This window comes from Piliocolobus tephrosceles, chromosome 15 (genome assembly GCF_002776525.5).
Source record: "Piliocolobus tephrosceles isolate RC106 chromosome 15, ASM277652v3, whole genome shotgun sequence".
NCBI lineage: Eukaryota > Metazoa > Chordata > Mammalia > Primates > Cercopithecidae > Piliocolobus > Piliocolobus tephrosceles.
This window is the reverse complement of record NC_045448.1, coordinates 20089166-20095608: the sequence shown is the minus strand read 5'-3', so window position 1 is coordinate 20095608 and position 6443 is coordinate 20089166.

Below are 6443 nucleotides of genomic sequence, written 5' to 3'. Positions count from 1 at the left end.
GTGCACACTGGGCTCATTACCTGGGGTGGAGTGTGTGTGTGACGATACAGGCACCCACCTGAGATCCTGAGGGTAGGTGTGGGCGTGGGCATATGACCAGAGCAGAGGTGATGTGCATGGCTGCGTGTGTGGTGAGTGAATGAGGGATGAGTGAGCAGAAAGACAGGCTCTTCGGGAGTCAGGACCAGTTCAGGGACAAGTCTCTGCAGGGCTGGCAGGAGCCCCAAAGCCCAGGCTTGTATGTGGCGGAGGGACCCAGCCGTGCCCTCTGCACTGGGTGCCATGGTCTTGCAGTTTGGTCTTGGCTGGAACTTCCTTTACTTCCATGGTTCAGCTTTGTCTCTTCAACCACAGAAATCTGGGTCTTTTTATTTCTGCCTCCCCCACCCAGGCGGGATGGCCTGGGCAGAGTCCCCTCCGCTCTTCCAAGTGTCTCCAGGAGGAAGAGGGGCAGCCCTTCTCTGTTGCCAGGCTAGATGATTTGTAAGTGCTGTTTTCTGAATCCTCACTGTGCTGTCACTTCCTCTGGCTCTTTGTACATTCAAGTGTCTCTGCCTGGGACATGACCCTCTCCCTGCCCTGCACCTACCTCCTTATCCTTTAGGTCTCAACTTGGATACAACTTCTCCAGGAACTTTCCCCTGCACCGCCTCCCATGCATGCGGAGTAGAGTCACATGGTCAAGGCTCCTGCAGTCCCTGTCTGCCGTGAAGCAAAGTATCCATGGAGCTGCATGTTACAGATATCAGTTTGTCTCCATCACTTCTTCAGATTGGGAGCCCCTGGGGCTGTCCCCACTACCTGGTCTTGGTTTGCTCATTTCTTCAACAGCCCCAGCTAATGTACCAGGCACTGCTCTCAATGCAGGAAACACTGCAGGGAACATGACAGAGAAGGCCTCTGCTCTCACGGAGCTTCCAGCTTAGTAGGGGGAGAAACAACAATCAAGTAAACAAGTGCTCAGAACATACATTTCACTGATAATCAAACAAATCAAGGTGATGCAGCCAGGAGAGCCTGGAGGGTGAGAGAGAGGCTCTTCTTTAGAGCTGATACTTGAGCTGAGATGTGCACAAATCCGGGCAAGAATATTCTAGGCAAAAGGACAAGCTGGAGAGCTCTTCCTAAAGTGGAACTATCTCCTACTTCCCAAATTTGAGGGAGAGGATGAAGGTCGATGAAGGGGAGGAGTTGGAGAAGTTGAAGTCAGAGAGGCAGGTGCCTTGCACTGAATTGCAGGCCATGGCAAGGACTTTAGGTTTTACTCAAGTAACAGTAGGGAAGTGATCCATCTTATTTAAAATTTTAAAAAAATCAGCCGGGCATAGTGGCTCACGCCTGTAATCCCAGCACTTTGGGAGGCTAAGGTGGGTGGATCACCTGAGGCCAGGAGTTCAAGACCAGCCTGGCCAACATGGCAAAACCCCATATCTACTAAAAATACAAAAATTAGCCAGGCATGGTGGTGGGTGCCTGTAATCCCAGCTACTCAGGAGGCTGAGGCAGGAGAATCCCTTGAACCCAGTAGTCAGAGGTTGCAGTGAGCCGAGATCTTGCCACTGCACCCCAGCCTAGGCAACACAGCAATACTCCGTCTCAAAAAAAAAAAAAAGTTTTTTTAAAAGATCATCCTGGCTGTTACAGGTGCAATGGACTTTGGGAAACAAGCAGGGGACAATTGGGAGGCTCCAACAGCCATGTGGATATGACAGGTGATGGCTCAGACTAACATGGCAGTGACAGAGATAGAGAAGAAAGAAGGGGCTTGGGACATACTGAGTTGAGTCTGTGGGACTTGGTGATGAATCTCAGGTGGCTAGGAAGAGAAGGAGGAGCTCCAGGAGGCCTTCTAGTCTTGAGAAATGGAGTGTGTGCTGGTGCCAGTTAGCAAGATGGGAAGGGTTGAGGTAGGGACAGAAATCGAAAGTTCTATCTTATCTATGTTAATTTTGAAATACCTGGTAGATATCCAAATAGAGATGACAAATAGGTGTGAGCCTGTAGCTCAGTGGAAAGGTCAGAGCTAAAGATGCAAGTGCAGGAGGCCTGAGTAGGTGGATGGTTTTCAAAGCCTCCAAGAGCTCATCTAGTTCAAGAGTGTCTAGAAAATAATAGAAGGCCTGTGACCAAGCCGGACACACACGAGGACATATAGAGGTTGATGGAAACCAACAGAAGAGCCTAAGATGGGCAAAGAGAGAGAAGAAAAGTAAGAAGGTTGTTTTCTCTGAAACCAAGAGATCATTTCAATGACGAGACACAGCCAACCATTCAAATGTTGCTGATGGATCCGTTGCATTGACAGAGAAGTGACCACTGGCTTCAACAACATCCACGTTATTGGAGACCTTGACCAGAGCAGGGTTTCCCTTTCCTTCCCCTTCCTCTTCCTCTTCCCCTTTCCCTTTTCCTTCCCCATCCCTTTCCTTTCCCTTCCCTTTCTTTCTTTTTCTTTTTCTTTTTCTTTCTTTTCTTTTCTTTTCTTTTTGTTTGTTGAGATGGAGTCTCGCTGTCACCCAGGCTGGAGTAGAGTGGCACAATCTTGGCTCACTGTAACCTCCACCGCCAGGGTTCAAGCGATTCTTCTGCCTCAGCCTCCCAAGTAGCTGGGATTACAGGTGCCTGCCACCATGACCAGCTAATTTTTGTATTTTTAGTAGAGACGGGGTTTCACCATATTGGCCAGGCTGGTCTCGAACTCCTGACCTTGTGATCTGCCCTCCTTGGCCTCCCAAAGTACTGGGATTACAGGCATGAGCCACCATGCCCAGCCGGCCTTCTTTCTTTTTCTATTCTTTTCTTTCCTTTTTTCCTTCCTTCCTTCCTTCCTTCCTTCCTTCCTTCCTTCCTTCCTTCTTTCCTTCTGTCTTTCTTTTTCTCTCTCTCTGTCTTTCTTTCTCTCTCTCTCCCTCTATCCCTCCTTCCCTCCCTCCCTCTCTCACTCCATCTCTTTCTCTTCTTTCTTTCTCCCTCTTTTCCCTCCCTCCCTCCCTCCCTTCCTTCCTTCCTTTCTTCCTTCCTTCCTTCTCTGACAGGATCTTGTGCTGTCACCCAGGCTGGAGTAACCATAGCTCACTGGAGCCTCAAACTCCTGGGCTTCAGTGCTCCTCCCACCTCAGCCTCCCAAGTAGCTGGGACTGCAGGTGTGTGCCACCATGCCTGGCTAATTTTCTTAAAATTTTTTGTAGAGATAGGGTCTTGCTATGTTGCCCAGGCTGGTCTTGAACTCCTGGGCTCAAGCGATCCTCCTGCCTCAACCTCTCAAAGCACTGGGACTTGGACAGTTTTAGTGGATTGGAGGCAAGGGGAGCCCAATGGGGTGAGCATGGAGAGGGGGAGTGAGTTTGTGAGCGTGGCGAGTGTGGAGTGTGTGGGAAACCATCCCACTGTGGAGGAGAGCAGAGAATGAAACAGCAGCTGCTGAGGAAAGGGGCCTCAGAGGGAAGACTTCCATTGTGTGTGTGTTTTGAGATGGAGTTTTGCTCTTATCACCCAGGCTGGAGTGCAATGGCACGATCTTGGCTCATTGCAACCTCTGCCTCCCAGTTTCAAGCGATTCTCCTGCCTCAGCCTCCCGAGTAGCTGGGATTACAGGCATGTGCCACCACGCTCGGCTAATTTTGTATTTTTAGTAGAGATGGGGTTTCACCACGTCAGCCCAGCTGGTCTTGAACTCCTGACCTCAAGTGATGCACCCACTTTGGCCTCCCAAAGTGTTGGAATTACAGGTGTGAGCCACTGCACCAAGCCTCCGTTGTGTTTTTGTTTTGAGTTTTGTTTTCAGGAGATGGGCGCTCCTAGGGCATGGGTTTATGCTGATGGGAAAGGCCGTATAGAGACAGGGAAATGATATAGGAAGATAATGAGGTAATTTCAAGGGAATGATCTTTCCAAGGCAAAGGGATGGGTTCCAGAGCACAAAGACATTAAAGGAGAGAGAAGAAGGCAGAGCGAAAATCCCAGGGATATTAGGGAGGGTGCCATGAAGTGAGAAAGCCGGCATGGTGTGTTTCTGTCCACACATGGGTCCACACAGAGGAGGCGGACAGTTAAGACAAGTAGTTCCTAGGTAACCCAGAGCTTGGGCCTGATCGAGAGGATGAGTCTGTACTGTGGAAATACGGGGCTCAGGCCTTGGGCCAGGGTATCCCTGTTTCTGGGCTGGCAGCATCAGCACATCTGCTGGTCTCTGCTGATCTTGGACTCACCCACAGAGACATCTGTGCCACCCCTGCTGGCTCCTGGTGTGTTCAGCGCTCAAGAAACCCTTTCAGTGGCAGAGGAGCTACCTGGGGTGGGATACCTGCGTGTGGGATAATTGCATGGGATTCTCAGTCCTTGCTTGCTCAGCTCTCTTCACATCCCTCTCACCCCAGCATGAGGTAGAGGAACCACACGATGGACCCGGGAACACAAGATAACACAGTGTGGGGCTGGGCCTGGCCTCAAATGTACTTGGAAGACAAACGGGCTGTCCTGGGACCCAGCACAGGCACAAAGAGCTGCTCAGATGGAGTTTTATTGGGGTGTATGTGTGTCTCTCTCCCACATCATCTGGCACCCACCTGCCTCCAGAGAAAAGGCTTCTTCATCTCTCACATTAGTCATCCGTGTCTGCACGAACAACTGGCTCTTTCCACAGCTTCCTCACCCATCCCGGGGCAAAGCTAGCACGGTGCCTGGTACAGAAAGCTGCTTCATACTTTCCTGTCGAATAAACAGATGAATGTGCACCTTGAACAAGCACCCACCCACAGGCAAAAACACCCACTTCCTCTCCAGCCCGGCAGGGACCCCGCAGAGGCAGGAGCAGCCCTGTGGCCCAGTACTCGTTCCCACCAGTGATGAGGCTCTGGACCTTGGGCTGAGCTTTCTGCCCCCAAGTGGAAAGACCACCTTAGGGACTGCTGGGCCAGGAGGTCAGCCAGTCAGCAGCCACACTGAGCAGGGACAGCTGTTTCCAGCAGAGCTCCCAGTTCGGGGATTGGGCCGAAGGGATGTGGCCCGGGTCCTGGCCCGAGGAGAGATGAGCCACCCTGCCCTTCTCCTGCTCCTCCAGCTGCCCCTGACCTCACCTCTGGGCTCCTCCTGCTCCTCCAGCTGCCCCTGACTTCACCTCTGGGCTCCTCCTGCTCCTCCAGCTGCTCCTGACCTCCACCTCCGGGCTCCTCCTGCTCCTCCAGCTGCTCCTGACCTCTACTTCGGGGCTCCTCCTGCTCCTCCAGCTGCCCCTGACCTCCTGCTCCTCCGGCTGCCCCTGACCTCCACCTCCGTGTCTCCTCCTGCTCCTCCGGTTGCCCCTGACCTCCACCTCTGGGCTCCTCCTGCTCCTCTGGCTGCTCCTGACCTCCACCTCTGGGCTCCTCCTGCTCCTCCAGTTGCTCCTGACCTCCACCTCCGGGTTGCTCCTGACCTCCACCTCCGTGTCTCCTCCTGCTCCTCTGGCTGCTCCTGACCTCCACCTCCAAGCTCCTCCTGCTCCTCCAGCTGCCCCTGACCTCCACCTCCAGGTTCCTCCTGCTCCTCCAGCTACCCCTGACCTCCACCTCCGGGCCTCCTCCTGCTCCTCCGGCTGCCCCTGACCTCCACCTCTGGGCTCCTCCTGCTCCTCCAGCTGCCCCTGACCTCACCTCTGGGCTCCTCCTGCTCCTCCAACTGCCCCTGACCTCCACCTCCAGGCTCCCCCTGCTCCTCCAGCTGCTCCTGACCTCCACTTCTGGGCTCCTCCTGCTCCTTGAGCTGCTCCTGACCTCTACCTCCAGGCTCCTTCTCAGTGCCTGGTCAGCTGGACGAAGAATGGAAACCCCAGTCAGACTTCTAGAAGAAATCTGAGAAGCCAGCCTCGGGAGCACTTGCCGAGCCCTCCTGAAGTTGTCCTCTACCTGGTCGTGAGCCAGGAAGAAGACCAAGATCAATTGACAGAGGGCCCAGAAGCGACACCAATGAGGAGAGCCCCTGCTGGCCTCAGCCCTGCTGGGCAGGAGAAGGCAGCTGCTACAGGTTGCAGAGCAGAGTGAGGCTGCGGTGCCAGGGAAATGGGGGGGCTGGAGATGATGAGGGTGACCCCACCCCAAAAGTCAGGGCTGGAAGAGGAGCATGACCCTTCCCAGCAGAGCAAGGGTCCAAGGAAGGCTTGCCTGGGGATGCCTTGAGGAGAAGCCAAGACAAGAGGGGAGACCCGGGGGCTGAGCCGGACGCCCCTGAGTGACTGTGTCAGCCCTCGCCATAATGAAGTACTGCAGGCTGGGCAGCTTGAACAAAGGAGTTTATTTTCTCACAGTTTGAAGGCTAGAAGTCCAAGATCAAGGTGTTTTAGGTTTGGTCCCTTCTGAGGCCTCCCTCTGTGGCTTCCAGATGGCCACAGCTGCCTGCTCGTTGTGCCCTCCTGTGGCCTTTCCCTTTCTTATAAGACCACCAGTCCCATTGGATTAGGGTCTCACCCT